Source organism: Tamandua tetradactyla, chromosome 8, assembly GCF_023851605.1.
Source record: "Tamandua tetradactyla isolate mTamTet1 chromosome 8, mTamTet1.pri, whole genome shotgun sequence".
Lineage (NCBI taxonomy): Eukaryota > Metazoa > Chordata > Mammalia > Pilosa > Myrmecophagidae > Tamandua > Tamandua tetradactyla.
In genome coordinates, this window is record NC_135334.1 from 18303788 (window position 1) to 18320258 (window position 16471).

Here is a 16471-nt window from a genome sequence, read left to right on the forward strand (position 1 = left end):
TTTTAAAAAATATACATTATGGGTGCATGGGTGGTTCAGTGGTAGAATGCTCACCTTCCATGTGGGAGACCATGCACACCCCACCAAAAAAAAAAAAAGATACGTACATATTGTGTTCCTTAAAACAGTTTTTCTTAATAATTTTTTTCTATCAGACAATTCCTTTTCCCAATAAATTCACTCATCCCATTCCAGTAGTTGAAGTGAAAATATGCAAATTTCTTCCCACAGGGATGCTGCGTAGTATAATAATCACCACAATTATTAAAAAGAACCAAAATATTGACTATTATGACACGCTTGGCACATGTTAAGCACTTCAGAGGCATTGTCACAGTTAATTAACAAACCCTTTATAGTTGATATCATTGCTGCCTTCCCCATTTTAGAGATGAACTGAGACTTAAAATCGTTAAGTAAATATCCAGGACAACATGGCACCAAGAAATGCCATGCCAGGACCTTACCTCTCTGGTTCCCTAATTTTTTGATGTGTATTTGCTCATAGTATCCCCTTATAGTCCTTTTTATTTCTGTGGAGTTGATAGTAATGACCCTCTTTTCATTTCTGATTTTCATTATTTGTGTCCTATCTCTGTTTTGATTTGTCAGTCTAGCTAAAGATTTGTTATTTTGTTGATCTTTGCAAAGAACCAAATTTTGGTTTGGTTGATTCTCTATTGTTTTTTTCTTTATTTTATTTATCACTGCTTTAATCCTTGTTATTTCCTTCAACTCTAGTAGTTCTGTTTGCTTCCTTTTCAAAATTTCTATTCCTCTATTGAGATTCTCATATTGTTCATTCATGGTTTTCCTGCTATCCTTTAATTCTTCTTTCTGTATTTTCCTTCAACCCTTCAGTATATTGTCTATTTTCCTGATATCCTTTAGTTTTTTCTTTGTATTTCCCTTCATTTCCTTGAGCATATTGATGCTTATTTCTTAAAAGCCTTCATCTGGTATATTCACAGTCTGACCTTCTTTGTTGATGTTTTCTGTTTTTGCTGTGGTTGCTGTCTTCCTTTGGATGGCTCATTGTTACTTTTTCTTTGGCTTGTAAGAATATTTTAAAGATTTTTAATATTTTAATACTGAAAAATATTAACTTTGGGGTTTATTCCCTAAGATATCTGTTTCTTGGATTTGAAACCAGCAGAAACTTTATTGAGTGCTGGACACTACCATAACCAAGGAAACCTAAGCAAAAAACATCTTTTCCCATTTTTACAAATTGGCTTTTAATTGTCTGGTGCTCTCTATTGGAGTTCAGCCCTCCTATTAAGAAGGCCAGTCCAAGATGAATTAAAGTCCAGGGTCCTCCCTGTCTTTTCTCGACATGTGTCTTATCCTGGGCTTGTGCTTACTAGTGGCCTTAGGAGTTTCCCTGTGTACAGGAGTTTGAATGAACCTCTGCTTCCCAGGAAATAGACCTTCTTCCTACACCTGGTGTTTCCACTGCAGGACTTAAAGCAAGTAAACCTCTGCCCAGGCTGCCAACCTCAGTTGATTCTTACACTACTTTCTTTGCCTGGGGTCACATTCCGGGTTGGGACACCCAGGAGAAGAGTTTTCCAATTAGCCTATCCCAGCCAGGACAAGGCCAGTGACCCGCAAAAGGAGTGCCAGCCAGCTGCACACTGCCTTGGGGAGGGGATGATGAAGGGGCTAGGAAGGGTGCGAAAAAGCTTCTTCTAATGGATGCTCCAAAGTTGCATTTTCTTGACTCAGCTCCTGCCCAGAAAATGCAGCCCTTCAACCATCTTTTGCAGTTCTAAGCGAGTGTGCCTTCATTGAGTATTCTCCACTGCCTCTGTCTAGGGTGAAATGGACCAATGGCTAACGTCAGAGTTGGGCCCCTAGTGATCTGAAGTCACAATCAAAAGCAGTCATCAGGGATTGGCCTGCATACTGCCCCCTTCAGATCTTGGGGAAGTTGATTTTTAGTGATAGTAACTGCCACGTGAAGAGAGCAATTTACTGCTATTTACTATAATATATCAGTCTCTTCCTTTTGCTGTTCCCTGGATGCTGTACAGTGTTCTGCTGAACTCTGGAGTTTTGAAATAGTTTATTCATACAGTTTCTGCTTGTTTTTTAGTTGCTCTGGTGAGGGAACTGATTCCTGGATCTTCCTACTCTACCATCTTCCCACAATCTCTCCAAAGGCCATCTTTGAAATCTGCCTAATGCAGATGATATTTATGCCCAAATAAAACAATGAATTGCATTAGATACAGAAGTTTGAAAATTATTCTGAAGCTGTTTTGCTCTGGTTGAAAGTTAAAATTGAAATATCACAAGTAAAGAATATTTTTAAAAGTTTTATGTTGAAGTTTTATAAAAGGCTAAGTATTTTAAATACATATAGGTTTTTAAGACTATGGGCTTGACTTAAAGTATTATTGACGTTCTTAAAGGTGTAATGCCAGTTAGTTTCAAAACAGGAGTGTCTAATAGATTATTTTGGTTTGTAAGTATTACCTGTTTCCTTTATAAACTACAAGACTTAGATTGCCATCAGCCTTATTCCAGCAATTCACTGGGCTTGCAGACCTCTCTTCTTGGAGCATCATGGCCAAATGAGTCAAGTGGTTCACAATTACTGAAGCGTTTCAGGACATGGAAAACTGTGGTATTTGCTTTGGAAATGGGAAGGAATATTGAATTTTCTTACCATCTGAAGTTATCTAACTATAGAAACAGAAATGCAGGTGTCCTTGTCTGGTAGATTATTAACAGGTATTAATTTTTCTGTCCTGGAGAGAGAGGCGTTTGGTGAAAACAGTGTGTTCTAATGGATCGAGAGTTAAATCCACAATTAACAGATCAGCCATAACACAATCATATGTCATAACTCAGAGAGCTGTTAGAACAGCCTGCTCATTTTACCTTTGAGGAAATGGGGCACAGAGAGCTCTAGTTGTTTATCTAAGAAGAGTAAGCTAAAAGCATACTTTTAGTTATATATAAAGTAGATTTTTGGCTACACTATAAGCACTATAGTAGAAAGGACACTGGATTAAGATCAAGATGGAAACACACCAACTTTGTCCATTTTGTTCCTCATCGTATCTACTACCTGTACTGGACTTGCATGCAGTCACTGCTCAGTAATATTGTTGAACATATGAATGAACAAATAAATGAATGAAATATCCTAATTCTATATTGTACTGGTTAAATGACCATGGGGAATATGTCTTTCTTCTCTGGGCTTTAGTTTCATTACATTGAAAATGAGAGTTCTGTTCTGGCTGACCTTTAAAATTGCTTTCAGTTTTAAATTTCTATGATGAACTACTAATATTAATACTACTGTGAAGAAAAACAGGGAATTTTTGTTGAATACTTTATGGGCCCCCTACTATGATGATCTACACAATAATGTCATTTAATCCCCATAACCACTCTATGATATAACAAGTCTATGAGGCAAATAGCTAATAGCTAACAGTAGTTTTTTTTATCTTATTCTGAGTCAGAACTGTATTATCTCATTTTAATTCACACCTCTACCATATGAGGTGGAGAAAGGATTAATTTGTCCAGGGTCACATAAGTAGTAAGAGGTGGAGCCAGAATTTGAACTCAGATGGCCCAATTTCAGAGCTTACCCACTTAATCATGTTGTTATACTGAATAGCAATGTAAGGCAAGCATTAAGGTCCCTTTTGGTCAGTTAAACCTGAGTTCAAGCATCTTTGTGGTACCAAGGTTCTTTTTGATTTCCTCTTCAGAAAAATTGTTTTCCACCCAAATACATTAGCCTTTACATTTCCTTCCACATTATGGTCCCAGACCTTAAATCTAAATAAATATTTTCTTATACTTATAACTTCTATCTAAAGTTTATTAGATAATTTCTAAGTCTTTAGTACTACCCAATCGTTCAGATGGTGGGTGGAAGATACTATAATCAACTTCAGCACTGTTTCAAAGACTGGAGATGGAGAAATATTTTCTGAAGTCATGTCTAGAATATGGTGGGTGGATGTTTGTCTCACTCTGAGAAATTTAGCTGAAAACTCCAGAATTATTCAAATGTTTGGACTGGTGAGGCATAGTGTTCTGGCCAACTGGCAGCAGAAAGACATTAATTAAACCCACGGAGAGTGGAGAAGAATGAGGTTCGGATGGTGTGAATCCATATCTGCTTTATTTTTGTTTCAGTCTCTTTAGATTCTAACTTAAGAACTCTGAGTCTTCATTCTTGAGCACCTCTTATAATGTGGGACTTAGAACATGTCTGTTGTGAATCTGTATGGGATGTTGGAAGTAAAATTAGAGGCACTTTTATAAATAACTTTTTTTTCTCTTTAAGAAAATTGAGAGCTGATAAGGGTCTGGAAAGCCATGTATCTTGACCATAGTGCTCTACTCTGAAAGCACTGAGTATCTTATCAGCACTGGCTTCTGTTGAGCCAGCCGATGGGTTCATATCCTTATGAATGTGAGTGGTGCTATGCAGGCTAGCATTAAAGAGAAATATAAATGGCCAAAGATTGTGTGCTGAGTAGAAAGGATTATCGCCAAGCAGAGTACCCAATCCAGTATTGTCTAGACTCTGTAGGATAAGTTTTGGAAGAGAAGAATGAAATGGACCTTTAAAAACAAATAGATGCTAATTGTCTCTGTCTCATGCTCAGGAGTATGGTGGCCAGTGGCCTCAACTCTGAGGACAGTCACAATTGCCCCTTAGCCATGCTGGCCCATGGTGAGCTGGCTAAGTGCCAAGTTAAGAATTTATCAGGCGTGAGTCCATGGAACCTATCCTGGGAGTAAGGAGTTCTGGGTGCTAGTCCTGACACTGCCAATGATTTAGCTGTGTGACCTTGGGCTTACGTGAAACTTCTCTGGGCCTCAGTTTCCCTATTTGTAAAATGAGAGGCTGGGCCTAGATCTGTGGTTTTCACATTTTGCTAGAGGTTCTGCAAAGGTGTCTCAAGGTTGGTCTTGGTGCCCTAGCCCTCCCTACCTTAACTCCCATCCACCAAGAGTAGCTCTGCATCCCACCTATTTTACATATGGGGGCAACCTTTTCAGAGATTCTTTTAAAAAATATTCTTGTTCTAAGAAAAAAGAAGTGGTCTTAAGATTCCCTCCCAGCTAAAACATTCTATAAAATCCAGTTAGAAATCATTTAACCAACTTATTATCTTTGCCAATTAGAGTCTGACAGAAAGCATCATTTAAGAGGGTTCTGGAAGAAAGGGGAGAAGAGTTGGGGTCTCATTTTTTCCTTCTGGCTTTTTAAGTCTGGCTTGTCAACATGCCACTGTGTATGTTTGGGAGCCCGGAAGTGCATGTGAATTCACATTTGCAAATCCTGGCTTAGCCTGGAAAATGTAAGTATGTGGAAGACATCCTGTTCACACAAAGAAAAGAGCCTCACACTATGTTTTGCATTTGTAAATATCATCTTAAAGAAAGGAGACATCATTTACTTAAAAAATTCCTCTCTTTATTCCTCAGTATGAATTTCTGTTGAGCTCTTTTGGGGCAAAAAAGAAAGTAAAAGAAAACCACAAAGAATAAATCTGTTAAAAGTATCTAAACCCATTTGAGCTCTTGGAGAGGTGTAAACACTCTTAGCCAGCCTAAGTGACGTGAATATAGCACTTCTTTGCCTACAGACCCAAAATCAATGGCACTGTTAGCCTATCTGTGTTTTATTAAGGTAACGAAATGGAATGTGTAGTGCGTCAGGCTACTAGTGATTTGGCAAAAAAACATTATGCATGGTGCAAAGGTCACTGACTGTATTGCATGGAAATTAAAATAAGGGTCCATTTTCCTGCCCAAATGCTTCATCTTAGGCACACAAGTCCCATTAAGGTGAGTGCTTCCCTTCTGCATTCTCCTGATGGGAGAATTGACTCTGACGACTTAACCTCACCAAATTCTCCTGAGGTTTTCTCTAATGGGTTTGTTTGTTTCTCCACGACTCCACAGGGGCTTTCTAAATTCTAGCTGACTACTAGGATACCCCTCCGAATAGAATGCAAATCAATAGAGCATTAGGAAAGGCTTCCGTGGGTACGTTACCAACCTGGGTAAGTACTGGATGCAGTCTTTATCAAATAACATTTATTTGACAATGAAGAGGTACCTGTGAAACTGTATTAGATAATCATGGGGCATATAAAAATGAGTTAGGCACAGTCTTTCCTTCAAGGATCTTATGTGGGTGTTCTTGGGTCTTGCTGCAAAAAATGCTATCCCCAAATTGGTGGTTTTGGTTCAATGACAATCACTTACTTTGCTTATGTTTGCATTTGGGTGGGACATGGTGGGATTACGTAGGTCTAGTGTCTGCTTCACACTGTCTGGGGACCTTGGCTGTGATAACATGGAGAGCTGAGGGCTGGATAGAAATCTCTTCCTGCTATCTCAGGGCCTCTCTACATGGCCTCTCCAGAATGGTGGTCTCAGGGTACCTGGATTGATATGGCAATTCAGGACTCTTAGAGCAGCAATTGAAGTTCCAGACTTCTTATGACCTAGCCTCAGTGATCTATTGTTCAAGCAAGTCGCTAAGCCCACAGGCAAGGAGCAGGAATTAGTCTCTAGCTCTCAATGGGAGTAACAATGAATTCGCTGCCATCTTTAATTTTTCACCGTGGGAGAGGCTTAAGTGACTTCACTGGAAACAAATGACAATTTAAGAAAGCTCTTTAATCAAAGGCCACCCAATATAATATTGGGCGCAAGAGTAGGAGTAGGTCATTCATGATTAAGGAATGGAGAAAAATGCTTTAAGGGAGGCAAGGTTTGCTATGAACCTTGTAAGATGTGCTAAGCAGACATAGAACAAAAGGGAAGACATTTCCAAGTGAGGAATGAGAACAAGGCCAAGATGATGGAAAATACCTGATCTGTCAAAGAAAGGTGAGAAATCAGCTGGGGCACAGGCTCATTGTGCATATGTGTAGTTGTCCTGGTGGTAGGGCGAGGTAGCAGGTGAAACTGGAAAGGTAAGTAAATGGCTGGAGTACCAGGGTTTTTGATGGCCACCCTGAGGAACTGGCTGGATGGTGTTCTTCACCATCTAATTTTCCTAGAGGAAATTAAGTTGTTCAAAGAGGACTGTGTGTAGCTGTCCATTTCCTGGAAATGCAGTGTATCTGTGGATGCCACCCTGGCCACCGGTTCTATTTTAGGTGAATACCAAGTGAAATGTTGAGGAATAGAGAAAGGATTCATTCTCTTTCCAACCATTTGTCAGTAGACACAGTGAAAGGTTGCTCTTGCTAGCACCGTATGGATTTTGTAGATGTGGGGAAGAATTCAGGTAGGGCTAATAGAAGCAGGGCAGCTTCTATTAGCAAGTGAACTGTGGTGGTTTTATAAGGATAAAAACAGACTTATGCTATCTCTGAAATATTAGGTTGAACCCTATGCAATTTTGATATTCATCCCTTTCTGACCTGCAAAAATGGCACTGGCATAAGAATTAACTTAAATAAAACACAAGCTACCCTTTTAGAACACCTATATCTTGGCACTGCACCAAATTTGTTACTTATGTTTTCTCCAGTGTTTTACAACCACCTTGGGAAGAGAATATAGCAGATAAGAAAACTGGCCCACAGAGATGTAAGTAATTTGATCAAGGCCTTTAGGTGGTGAATGGCCGAGTCAGGATTCAAACCTAGGACTCCTGAGTCTTGCTGGAAGAAACCTTCTGGGTCTTTTTTTCAATTCCTTTACTGTACAAACCATAAAGCAAACAAACAAAATAACAGAACTGAGACCCAGAGAAGAGAAAGGAAAACCTGCTCAGTATGACACAATTCATCAGCAGAGTTAGGATAAACCATGTCTGGCAAATTAAGGGAACCCTATGACTCTTTGCTACGTAGGCCAAGCTTCCAGTGAGGGACTTTGAAAGAGTTAATAAAGGCAGATCTCTGAAAGATGGGGAACATCTTTGTTGGATGTTTTTAGGTGAGGTCATGCTGTAGAGCGTCATTATCCTGTCTGATCACTCTCAATTCCAGAAAACTGCAGGAACTCTAGGAACAGATGCCCAAATGACATTGACATCAAGTTTAAATACGCGTGGTGAAATGATCGCATATTGCCTTCTGCAATTCTGTTACGCTCTGTTTAACGTGTTATAAATAGGTTGAATTAAATGGGATTTGAAACTTGAAATGGATAATATACCTTTTAAAGAAGGAGTTTTAATCCTGTCTTGTGTTAGAGAGGGTTGCTACGGAGGCTGTTTAGATTGATCTGCACTTAGCAGCTGGAAGTCTTAGCTGGTTTAGGTGGGAGGAAAGGAGTCTCTGTTTCTTTAAAGATAAATTAAGATTTTTTTAATTGCAAAAGGTGGACATATATCATACTATTGTTGTGTATACATATGACAAACCTATGTTCCTTCTATTTTTGCAGCTGTATGGAAAAGAAAAACAATTTTTTCTTCTAAAGAAAGTGGATCAGAGCCTAGACAGTATCTTTAGCACTGCAGGCAAAGAGAGCGAAGAAAGAAAAAGAGAGGAAGAGAGGAAGAGAGAATAAGCCAGCTCTCAGGCTATCAAATGGCTTTCCTTTAGGGGAATAAAATCTGTAATAGAGAGCTATTGCAAAGGAATATAAACCAGGTGAAGTTGTGGAAGGTCCTAGAAGCAAGACCATTTAAGAGGCCAACCTCAAATGAACAGATCCGTTTGTTATTACTATGTAACCCTGGGAAAAATCTGGAATAAATTAAGCAATGGTTGCAATAGTTAACAATTAAGATTTAAGTCATCTAAATGAAAGGGGTTGTGTACTGTGTGTGTGTGTTTGTGTATTTTTCTATCTTCTTAAAAGTGTTGCTCATTTAATTTTTGGAAACACTAGTAAAACTAATTAGTTTTTGCTCCACTGTTTCAACAAAATACTCATTTTTTTTTTTAAAAGAGGGTAACTGAGGAGGAAGATAACTTGCTCACCTTTAATCACAGTGGGAAACCATATAATTTGGAACAACAAAACCAAAGCTAAGACACTGCAGAGAGCTTTTGGTTGTCTGCTCTAACTGCAAGCCAAATACATAAGAAAAAAATAAGCGACCTCATGAACTCAAGTCTAAAAAGTGATGATTGTCATCGTATTTTCTACAGGTCAGTTCTCATATTTGTGCAACCCTCACCTGCTTTAGATGGGGTCAACATGGACGTGGGGGGTAAGAAGGAAAGGGTAAAGGAGTAAGGAGTAAAATTACTGTATGAAGCAGAATTTACTCTGATTCATCTGACTTTTGGTGGCCAGAAATGGATTTACCCTTGGGGAAAACCCCAAAATCCTTAGAACTTATGACTTCCAACTCTCTGGAGCATTAATTTTGGAGGTTTTTCCTTTTGAAAACTGACATTTTTTTTCTTTTAGCTCCCACCTAATCCACTCTCCAGTCACAGAATTAGGACACACTGAAATTTCTAGGAAATTGCAGACTTCCCTAGGTGTCTGCTGTTCTCAGCATGGAACACCTCAGGGAGCAGCGATCTGAGCAGCTCAAGACAAGGCACCATTCCCAGCCCAAACGGCCCCTAAAAGTTGAATTGTCAGCTTTTCATCAGCTTGTTTACTAAGGAGTGATGTTGACTTCTGCTTTCCTCTGTATCCTTTTTCTCTTTGCAAATACACACACACACTTCTGTCAACACACCCACTTGGGAGAGTATTAATCAGTTACTTAATCAGATAAGATTTCTCACTGAAAACTATAAGCACTATATGAACAACATATTTTTTTTATTATTTCAGCCCTGTATTTCTAAAAAGGATTTATTCTGATGAGCCTAGTGGTGAGGAGTAGGTAGAGTTTGGGTTTATGTATTATCATTCACAACTTTCACACACATCCTTTTCAGCACATTTGAATTTGGCCAGGCAGAAAGCATTCTCCTTTCATTTCTTTGAGGAAATCATTGGCTAGTCTTCCTGTTCCTCTTTGAGCCTTCGGATCTTCCAGAGAAGGCTGGCACTTTAATAACCTGCCCTTAGTGAGGATGTCTTAAGGAGGAAGGGTTAGACCAGCGGCCAACCTTCAGACGCCTGAGTTTTGTTGAGGGCTTCCCTGCCATATTATTATTCACCCACTTTTGAAAAGGCCAAAGAGGTTTTACTCCTCACGTTAAGAGCAGTGATCTCTGCTTTTTCCAAAAACCCAGAATATTTTGCAGGAAGCTTCCATCCAGGTTATGTTAGGTGTTTTTATTTTGGTTCCCATGTCATTCTCATTTGTATTGCAGAAGGTTATAGAATTTGGATCCCCTCCTCCCCTCTGGCATCAAGAGCCATGAACATAGTTCTTGGAGAGAAAATAAAATAGTATTTTGAACATTTTCAAATAATTGCTGAGCTGTTAACAGAGTTGTCTCCAGTCAGGCATTTGAGGAAATGCTTGCACTCTGGGAGCTAGGAAGGAGACTCTGTAGTGCTTTTCCATTAGCACATCTGCCAGACTGAGGCTGTTATTTTCATGTTGTGTCCTAAGAAGCCAGGCTTCTTAACCTGAGTTAAGAGTTGTGCCTCTGTTCTAGGGTTTATAAATTCATTCAGTCAGTGTTGCTTTAGAAATAACAGTTATAGGGACCAGTTAATTGAATTACTTTCTTTGTAAGACTTTGAATCCCATAACATTATTTGAAGGTATGCAGGATGGAAGAGCACTTTGATCTACTTTCCCTCTTGCCAGACATTTTGGTTGTTCTTGGTGGACTAGACTAGGACACAATGGATATTGTCAGAATCAAAAATCTAGGGTGACTCTTTCTCCTCCAGTGGGTAATTAGCCAGTTAGATGGCAAAAATTTCATCTTTGGGTTTTTTCCCCCTCAAATGTATAATGTTCAGAGGCAATTTAATGGAAAAAGCATCTCTAAATTTTGCATTCAGCCCATGCCAAGAAATTTAGCACCAAGATGGATGGATCTTCTCAATATGATATGAATTAAGAATGCAATTTTTTATAATACATTCCCTTCACTCCTTGCCTCCCTAGATACCTGATGTCATCTTTGGCTCCAACTTACTTTATTGCTTTTCTAATCCCATCAGATTTCCTTCCTCTTTCCCTTCTCCCCTATCCAGAGAGTAGCTAATACTTAGATGGTGTATTTCTGCAGTTGTGCCAACACTGAACTAATTCGGGGCTGTAGGCAAGAGAAAAACTCTGAGGCCACCATGATGAGCTCTGGTCCTAGTGATGGGTGTCAGACCAAGAATTGGTTGTATGAGGGAAAAAAGTGTCCGAAGATAAATGCTGACTTTTAGATTCCATAAGATAGCTACATAGTTTAACCTGAAGACTTTCCAGCTCCTTGATTAAATCCATACTCAGTTAGAAGAAGAGGAGGATTCTTACGAAAGACCGTACTGTCACTGATTTGATATCTTTACTTTTATTCCCATGTGTTAGGTAGTTTTTCTAACAAATGAAGAATATATAGTAGAGGTTTTCTTATCCAACCTGCACTTAACTGACAGATTAACTAAGATTCCTCATTCTCAGTAAAACATGCTGAGTTTATAACCAATAAACACCCCCTCATCAAATAGAAAATCCAACCCCCCCCCTTAACTTTTGTCCCTTCTCTCATTATTTACCCCTGGTACTGCTGTGGAGCTGTTGATATTTTCCTTTTAAACATGGCCCATAGCATGCTGTAGCAGTTCTCCCCTGTACCCTGAAATTATGCACTCTTTGTACATGATTCATAGCTTTGAAGTAGTTCATACAAGAACTTATTTACATTTGTAGTGTGAATCAGTGGGACACATAGGTCTAAATAACCCCTTTTAATCATGTTCACCTTCAATATGGTAATATTATTTAGAGACCCATTAATTAACTGCCTTTACTTCTATCTATACCCCTAAGTTTAATTTCAACCTCTTTAGCTAACCTTTCACCCATCTCTAGCTTCGTTGTATCTTTAGGTCCCTTATATTCTGTATTATAAGCCTCTGACTTTACCTTTACCACGGTCATAAAAGTGGAATCGTACAGTATCTGTACTTTTGTGTCTGGCTTATTTCACTCAGCAAATGTCCTCAGGGTTCATCCACCCTGTCATGTGTTTCAGGACATCATTTCATCTTACTACTGCATAATATGCTATTGTATATATACCACATTTTGTTAATTCACTCATCTGTTGATGGGCACTTGGATTGTTTCCATCTCTTGGCAATTGTGAATAATACTACTGTGAGCATCGGTGTGCAAATGTCTGTTGTGTCACTACTTTCAGCTCTTCTGGGTATGTACCCATAGGGCAACTCAATATTTAGTTTTCTGAGGAACCACCAAACTATCTTCTATAGTGGCTGTATCATTGTACGTTCCCACCAGCAGTGCATAAGTGTCCCAACTTTGCCACATTCGCTCCAACATTTGTATTTTCTGTTTAATAGCAGCTGTCCTTGTAGGTGTAAGGTGGTATCTCATTGTAGTCTTGATCTTCATTTCCCTTATACTTAATGAAAATAAGCATCTCTTCATGTGCTTTTTAGCTATCTGTATTTGTTTTTCAGAAAAGTGTCTATTCATATCCTTTGCCCATTTTATAATTGGATTGTTCTTTTTTTGTCAAGCTGTATAATTTCTTTATGTATACAGGATATCAAGTCTTTATCCAATATGTGATTCCAAATATTTTCTCCCATTGAGTTGGCTGTCTTTTAACGTTTTTAGTACTTTTTTTTTTTCAATATTGGCAGGCACCGGGAATCAAACCCAGGTCTCTGGCATGGCAGGTGAGAACTCTACCTGCTGAGCCACCGTGGCCTGCCCTCTTAATGTTTTTGACAGTCTTTCGAGGCACAAAAGCATTTGATTTTGAGGAGTTCTCATTTATCTATTTTTGTTGTTGTCTGTGCTTTGAGTGTAAAGTTTAGGAAGCTACCTCCTATTACTAGGTCTTGAAGATGTTTCCCTACATTTTATTCTAGGAGTTTTATGGTTCAGATTCTTATATTTAGGTGTTCGATCCACTTTGAGTTAATTTTTGTATAGGGCATAAAATAAGGGTACTCTTTCATTCTTTTGGCTATTGATATCAAATTCTCCCATGCCCATTTATTGAAAAAATTATTTTATCCCAGTGCAGTGGATTTGGGGGCCTTGTTGAAGATCAGTTGACCATAGATTTGGTGGTCTGTTTCTGCACTCTCAATTTGATTTCATTGGTCAATACTTCTGTCTTTGTGCCAGTATCATGCTGTTTTGACTACCGTGGCTTTATAATAAGCTTTAAAATCAGGAAATGTTATTCCTCCCACTTTGTTCTTCTTTTTAAAGATATTTTTAGCTATTCGGGGTCTCTTTCCCTTCCAGATGAATTTGGTAACTAGCTTTCCCAAGTCTTCAAAGTAAGTTATTGGAATTTCGATTGGTACCATATTATATCTGTAGATCAATTTGGGCAGAATTGACATCTTAACTACATTTAACCTTTCTATTCATGAGCAGGTAATGTCTTTCTACCAATTTAGATCTTCTTTGATTCCTTTTAGCAATGTTATGTAGTTTTCTACGTACAGGTACTTTACATCTCTAGTTAAGTTCATTCATAGATACTTGATTCCTTCAGTTGCTATTTTTTTTTGTTTTGTTTTTAGTTGCTATTTTGAAAGGAATTTTTTCCTTAATTGATTCCTCAGTTAGGTCATTGCTGGTGTTTAGAAACATTTCTGATTTTTATGCATTAATTTTATATCCTGTCACCTTGATGAATTTGTGTATTAGCTCAAGTAATTTTGTTTTAGATTTCTTGGGATTTTCCAAGAATAATATGTTATCTGCAAATAATGCAAGTTTTACTTCTTCCTTTCCAATTTGGATGCCTTTTATTTCTTTTTCTTGACTGATTGCTCTAGCTAGAAATTCTAATATACAGTGTTGAATAATAGTGGTGACAGAGGGCATGCTTGTCTCATTCTCAATCTTAGGGGGAAGGCTTTCAGTCTCTCAACATTGAGAACAATGTCGACTATGGGTTTTTCATATATACTCTTTGTCATATTGGGGAAGTTACCTTTGATTCCTACCTTTTGAAGTGTTTTTATCAGAAAAGGATGTTGAATTTTTTCAAATGCTTTTTCAGCATCAATTGAGATGATCAGGTGATTTTTCCCTGTCAATTTGTTAATGTGCTGTATTATATTAATTGATTTTCTTGTGTTGAACCATCCTTGCATTCCTGATATAAACCCAGTTGGTCATGGTGTATAATACTTTTAATGTGTTGTTGGATTCAATTTGCTAGTATTTAGTTGAGAATTTTTTCATCTATGATCATTAGGGAGTTTTCCTTTCTTATAGCATCTTTTACCTGGTTTTGGTATTACCTGGTTAGCTTCATAAAATGAGCTAAGTAGAGTTCCTTTTTCTTCAGTTTTTTTGGAAAAGTTTGAGCAGCACTGGTGATAGTTCTTTTTGGAATTTTGATAAAATTCCTCTGTGAAGCCATCTGGCACTGGGCTTTTCTTTGTAGGAAGATTTTTGATGACTGATTTGCTTGTGGTTGATTTGTTGAAATTTTCTATTTCTTCTTGAGTCAGTGTAGCTTGTTCATGTGTTTCCAGGAATTTGTCAATTTCCTCTGAGTTGTCTAGTTTGTTTGCATATAGTTGTTCATAGTATTGTCTTATGATTTTTAAAATTTCTTCAGGGTCCATCATAATGACCCCCTCTCATTTCTGATTTTGTTTATTTGCATCCCTTCTCTCTTTTTATTTGTCAGCCTTATTAGTATACCCTCAATTTTATTGATTTTCTTGAAGAACCATGTTTTGGTTTTATTGCTTCATTCTGTTGTTCTTTTGTAGTCTTTTGTTCTTTTGTTGTCTTTATTGTTCATTTAACTGTTCTTTAATCTTTGTTATTTCTCTTCTTCTGTTTCCTTTGTGGTTAGTTTGCTGTTCTTTTTCTAGTTCCTCCAGGTAAGTAGTTCAATCCTCAATTTTTGCCCTTTCTTCTTTTTTTAATATAGGCATCTAGGACATCACATTTCCCTCTCAGCACTGCCTTTGCCACATCCCATAGTTCTGATATGTCATTTTCTCATTTTCCTTCCTCTCCAGATAGCTACCAATTTCTCTAGCAATTTCTTCCTTGACCCACTGGTTGTTTAAGAGTCCGTCATTTAAAAGTGAGTGAAAATTCTCACTCTTTGATGGTTATTGATTTCCATCTTCATTCCATTGTAATCAGAGAAAGTACTTTGAATAATTTCAATGTTTTTAAATTTAAAAGACCTGTTTTGTGTCCCTAGTGTATGATGTATCCTGGAGAATGTTTCATGAGCACTAGAGATGAATGTATATTCTGTGTTTGGGGGTGTACCAACCTATATATGTCTGATAGGTCTAATTCATTTATCAAATTGTTTAAATTCTCTATTTCCTTGTTGATCCCCTGCCTGGTTGTTCTATCTATAGAGGAGAGTGGTATATTGAAGTTTCCCACTATTACTGTTGAAACATGAATTGCCTCCTCCAGTTTGTCAATGTTTGTCTCATGTACTTAAGAGCTCCTTGATTGGGAGCATAAACATTTATGATTGTTATTTCTTCTTGGTGAATTGTCCTTTTTTTAATATATAGTGTCCTTCTTTGTCTCTTATGGTGTCCATACATTTAAAGTTTATTTTATACTATATTAGTATAGTTTACTCCTGCTTTCTTTTGGTTACACCTTGCATGGGACAGCTTTTTCCATCATTTGACTTTCAATCTATTTGTATCCCTAGGTCTAAGACGAGTCTTTTGTAAGCAGCACATAGTTGGATCATATTTCTTAATCTGTTCTCTGCCAATCTGTATCTTTTAATTGGTAAGTTTAGTTTATTAACATTCAAAGTTATTACTGTAAGGGTGTTGCTTGATTCCACCATCTTATCCTTTGGATTCTATTTATCTTAGCTATATATTCTTTCCCCTCTTCCTCTTTTTATCCTTTATTTTACCCTTGCTAGTATTCTTCAATTCTGTAATGTCCTCCAGACCTCCCTCTCCTGTCTTTTTTTTTTTTTTTCAGCCAACAAAAATCCCTTTAGTATGTCTTATAGGTCTGGTCTCTTGTTGACACATTCTCTCAGCCTTTATTTGTTTATTTGATGACGACTGAAGTTGAGAACATTTTCATAGATTTAGATATCTTCTTTCATTAATTGCCTGTTCAAGGTTTTTGTCCATTTTCAATAGAACATAATTATTTTTTCTATGGATTTGAGGAATTATTTGTAGATTCTGATTTCTTTACCAGATAAATGTATTGCAAATGTTTTTTCTCACTCTGTTGCTTGCCTTTTCACTCTCCTAGTGCTTCATTTGAAGAGCAGAGTTCTAGATTTTAATGTAGTTCATGTCATCATTTTTTTTTCTTTTTGGTTCCTGTTTTGAAAATCCTTGCCTATAACTGATTTATGAAGATATGCATTTATGTATTCTTGTAACATTTCTAATCTTTTCT

The 16471-nt window shown here is 37.6% G+C and overlaps 1 long non-coding RNA gene across 1 annotated transcript in view; it reads left to right on the forward strand.

Annotated features, from left to right (window-relative positions):
* The first annotated feature begins 5801 nt into the window (after positions 1 to 5801).
* Positions 5802 to 16471, forward strand: part of LOC143644096 (uncharacterized) — a 301622-nt gene continuing 290952 nt past the window's right edge. Inside the window, exons 1-2 of the long non-coding RNA XR_013156511.1 lie at positions 5802 to 5835; positions 5953 to 6053. This is a non-coding gene — a long non-coding RNA (uncharacterized LOC143644096). The remainder of the gene's footprint in view (positions 5836 to 5952; positions 6054 to 16471) is intronic.